This window comes from Trichechus manatus, unplaced genomic scaffold, assembly GCF_000243295.1.
Source record: "Trichechus manatus latirostris isolate Lorelei unplaced genomic scaffold, TriManLat1.0 scaffold00176, whole genome shotgun sequence".
NCBI lineage: Eukaryota > Metazoa > Chordata > Mammalia > Sirenia > Trichechidae > Trichechus > Trichechus manatus.
This window is the reverse complement of record NW_004444112.1, coordinates 3200086-3205285: the sequence shown is the minus strand read 5'-3', so window position 1 is coordinate 3205285 and position 5200 is coordinate 3200086. Positions and strand designations below refer to the sequence as shown.

Sequence of the window (5200 nt, the reverse complement as noted above, 5' to 3'; positions counted from 1 at the left end):
TGCCATACTATTCTTCACACTTGGTAAATAGAACACAATGGTTACATGCACTATCTCTGCAACCAGCTCAGCCAAGTTCAAGCCCCCACTCTGCCCCTAACCACCATGTGAATTTAGACAAATAGTAGTGCTTGCCTAATAGACTGGTGAAGAATAAAGAAGTTACTACAGGTACAGTCTTCACAGCAAGCATTCCAAGTGCTCTTAAAAAGTTATACATCCAACTGTTAGAAACCTCTTAATGAAAGAAAAACTTTAAGTCAATGTTTTGAACTGGGAATTAATGGTAGGTGGAGAAGAGTGGATTTCAGTTGACATGATACATGTGGCTCATGTCTCATCTTCCCATGTAGTACCTTCTGGCTCTGAAGACAAATGTCAGTCACTGGGAGCTGATAGAATGGTAGCCAGGGATTTGACAATAGGAATGATCTCAGCACAGACTACAGTTGCTATCCTGGGAAATTTCTCTCTTCTTTACCATTATATCTTCCTTTACTTCACTGGGTGCAGGCCAACGTCCTCAGACTTAATTCTCAAGCACCTGACTGTAGCCAACCGCATGGTCATTCTATCTAGAGGAATCCCAGAGACCGGGATAGCTTTTGGGTGGAAAGATTTCCTCAATGATTTTGAAGGCAAGCTTGTTTTCTGTGTTCACAGAGTGGGCACGGGTGTGTCCTTTGGCAGCACCTGTCTCTTGAGTATCTTCCAGGCCATCACCATCAGTCCCAGGAACTCCAGGTGGCAGAGCTTAAGGTGAAAACTCCCAAGTACATTGGCTTCTCCATTTTCCTGTGCTGGATCCTGCACTTGCTGGTAAACATCACTTTTCCTATATATGTGATTGGCAGTTGGAACAATAAAACCATCACAAAGAAAAAATATATCCAATATTGTTCTGTTGTACTTCATGGCAAAACCACAAACTCACTGTATGCAGCATTGATATCATTCCCTGATGCTGTGTGCTTAGGACTCATGATCTGGGCCAGTGGCTCCATGGTTTTCATCCTGTTACCGACACAAGCAGCAGGTCCAACACACTCGTAGGAATGTTTCCCTGAGATCCTCCCTTGAAACCAGAGCCACGCAAACCATCTTTATCCTGGTGAGCACCTTTGTGTCTTTTTATACCCTCTCCTCCATCTTTCAAGTTTTTATATCTGTTTTTAGTCATCCCAGTTGGTGTCTGGGGAACACAGCTGCACTAACTGCTGCATGCGTCCCAACTGTCAGCCCCTTTGTCCTCATGAGCCAGGACTCCAGTGTCTCCAGATTCTGCTTTGCCTGGAAAAGGAAGACAAAATCCCCTCATCTTTTCAGAAATATCTAATCATATGTTTTTGCAAAAGGTTCAGTTTTTTGCTTATTCATCACCCAGAATCTGAGCACATATAACAATATTACAAGACAGCGGTGGTATACATACACACACACATTTGTATATATACAAATGTGTGTGTGTATGTGGGTGTGTATGCATTTTGGCCAGACTGCGTGTCTAATTCATCAAGCAATAATGCTAGAAAATTGCTCAGTAAGAAACATAAAAATGATATTAATTACAACAATAAACTGCTTTAACCTTAAAATCCATTTTATCTGACATTTATTTTGCCATGCTAGCTGATCGGTTGGTTAAAATTACATAGGCTGCATTTTTCATTTTTCTACTTTAATCTTTCTGTTTTAGCCATATTGTATTGGCTGAAAAATATATCCAATTGAATATAGTCAAGTAATATTTGCTTTGACAGGATCAATTAGTATATTTATGTTTAATTTTATAATGGATATATTTGGGATTGGATTTACAATCTTACTTTTGTGCCCCTCCTGATACCTGCTCTATTTTACTTTATTTTTTCTATCTTCTTCTGGTTATTTTTTAAATAATTCTACATTTTACCCTTTTCTGTGAAGGTTAAATATTAGTTTTCTCTTAGATTTTAACCTAGAAAGTACAGCATACTTTTAAAAATGAATCACAGTGTCAAGGTATTTAATAGTTTTACACTCTACCTTGACAATATAAGTATAATATTATAACACTAATCTATTCACCTTCTCTCAACATAAAAAAAAATTTGTGGTGTATATTTAAAATATTTAAGCATATATATTAAATATTAAAGAAACATTAATAAAATATTAAAGATACATTAAATTTGCCTCCTTGTACCCCATCCCAGTCACTATTCTCATGGGTAACCACTATTCTGATATCTTACAGCATAGATCATTTTCAATTCCTATGTATTTTATATAAATGAAATTATACAGTATGAACTCTGTTTTTTTAATTCCATATGTTGTTTTGACTTGATCTGTATTTTTTTTTTAGTATTTTTTTCTTTTTTTATTATGGTAAATATATGAGTAATAAAACATTGGCCATTTCAACCATTTTCACATGTTCCATTCAGTGACATTAAATATGTTCATCATGTTATTTAACCATCACTGTGAACCATTCCCAAATTTTTCCATCTCCCTTAACAGAAGAAGCTCAGCGTCCCCTAAGCATTGTGTCTTCTCCCCCCCCCCCTTGCCCCCAGTAACCACTAATAAACTTTGGTCTCTATACTCTTACCTATTCTAGATAGCTCATATATTTGGGATCATTCAGTATGTGCTTTTTGTGACTGACTTATTTCACTCAGCATATTGGGCAACTGTTTTTGTTTTGTTTTGATTTGATTAATAGTTTATTTTGATAATGATACCTTTTTGCTGAAGATCAACCATCAGGAAAGTTGTGTTCCTTGTGTACACTGTGGGGAAGCAGAATTTAAGTGGGTGGGGCAAATGGTTTGAGCTTGACTGCTGGCCTAAAAGTTGGTGGTTCAAACCCACCCAGTAATGCCATGGAAGAAAGGCCTGTGTATCTGCTTAAAGACTGGAGATTACTACCAAGAAAGGGTGGAAGGGGTGGGGGTAGCAAGGATAGGAAGGCCAAACATGTTGAAGTTTACCCAAAGGCAACAAGATTTTAGCAGAAGTACTTACAGGGTGTGGGGTAGGGATGAGGCATGGTACCCGTTGCCCTCGAGTTGATTCTGACTCACAGCAACCATTAGGACAGAGTAGAACTGCACCACAGTGTTTCCAAAGCTGTAATGTTTACAGAAACAGATTGCTACATCTTTTTTTCCAAGGAGTGGCTAGTGGGTTCAAACCGTCGACCTTTCAGTGAGCAGCCTAGTGCTTAACCACTTCATCACCAGAGCTCCTTTGAGGCACGGTAGGAAGATAATAATGGAAAAGTAGGAAAGGGTTAGATGATGAAAGAACTTACTGGGCAACTGGTTTTTAAAAGAAGATGCACTAGCAAAAATGAGGAAACAGGTAGGACAGGAAAGAGGCCAAATTACACCCAAATTGCAAAAAAAGAAAAAAAAAAAAAACCCAGTACCATCTAGCCGATATCAACTCACAGAGACCCAAATTGCAAAGTCATCCTTCATTTGCTGCACTGGCTTGAAATCTTCTTCCCATGTCAGGTTCTCCTTGATGTTTATTGACTCCAGCTCAATTCCAGAAAAGTCCATGTTTTGGTGTCCAACTGGAGGACAGACTGGAAAGGAAGAATTGTGGGAAATGTAACCAATATCACAATAATTTGTGTAAAAATTGTTAAATGGGGACCTAATTTGCTGTGTATACTTTCACCTTAAACACAACAAAATATTATTAAAGAAAAAAAAAAAAGAAACCAGAGTCAAAGGGCTAAACAAATTCTTCATCCCACACACCCTTTTAAAGAGGCAAAGAGCTGTAGCTCAGAGACGTTAGGGATCTCACCCATGCCACAGGGTACACACATATTGGCAACCGGCTTTGATTAGTCTGACTTATTAATCCAATTGCAGTAAGTAGAGAAGGAACAAAAGTCAGGCTAATCTTATTCATTCTGTTCTGGTTGTTCCATTTCCAGTACTCTAGTTTACCTTGGAGTCATGGTGGCACAGTGGTTAAAAGCTCTGCTCAGCTGCTAACCAAAAGGTTGGCAGTTCAAATCCACCAGCTGCTCCTTGGAAACCCTATGGGGCAGTTCTACTCTGTCTGTCCTATAGGGTCATTACCTTTTCATCTTTGCTTTAAAGTAATTTTTTAACTTTTTTTGTTTGTACATCTCATCAGCTGCTCATTTATTTATTTATTTATTTATTGGTAGATATATCTATCACAAACATTTGCCAGTTCAACTTTTTACAGGTGTACAACTTACTTGGCATTAACTACATTAATCAGCTGTCCAACCCCTACCCTTAATCAATGCAATTTTTCTATCACTGTGTCAGGTGGAATTTTTTTTAATTAAACTTTTTATTTTGAGCTAATTATAAATTTACAAGTAGTTGTAAGAAATAATACAGAGAGATTCCATGTTCCCTTTATCCAGTTTTCCTCAATGGTACCATCCTGTAAAACTATAGCACAATATCACAGCCAGAATATTGACAACGATACAGCCAAGATATAGAACATTTATATCACCACAAAAATCCCTTATGTTGCCCTTCCCACTTCCCTCCCACACTTGTCCCCTTTTTTACTTCTGGCAATCACTAATCTGTCCTTCATTTCTATAATTTCATCATTTCAAGAATGTTACAGAAATGAAATCATAGAGTATGTAACCTTTTAGAATTGGCTTTTTCACTTAACGTAATTCTCTGGGGATTCATCAGGTTGTTTCATGTATCAATAGGGTTATTCCTTTTTATTGTTGAATAGTATCCCATGGTATGGTGTACAACAGTTTATTTAACCATTCACCAACTGAAGAACATCTGGGCTGATTCTAGTTTTTGGCTATTACAAATCTGAAAAAAACAAAACCTATTACTGTTGAGTCGATTCTGACTCATGGCGACCCCATGTGTTACAGAGTAGAACTTCTTATAGGGTTTTCTTAGCTGCAATCTTAACAGGAGATTGCCAGGTCTTACTTTTGCAGCACCACTGGGTGAGTTCAAACACCAACCTTTAGGTTAGTAGTTTGCACTAGCTTTAATTTTTGACCATTTGGTCTCACATAGATGATTTTTTAAAGGAGCTCATTACTCACAGGTGATATTGTTTATTTTATGAGCCAGTCTGTTATTTTCTAAAAAGTGACCTCAAGGGATAATTTTGGTTTAAGGTTTAAAGAGTATCTCATAGTGATAGTCTCGGGGAGTCTTCCAGTCTC

The 5200-nt window shown here is 37.6% G+C and overlaps 1 pseudogene; it reads left to right on the top strand.

Annotated features, from left to right (window-relative positions):
• The first annotated feature begins 427 nt into the window (after nucleotides 1-427).
• Nucleotides 428-1286, top strand: LOC105756805 (vomeronasal type-1 receptor 2-like; annotated as a pseudogene).
• The last annotated feature ends 3914 nt before the right edge of the window (nucleotides 1287-5200 follow it).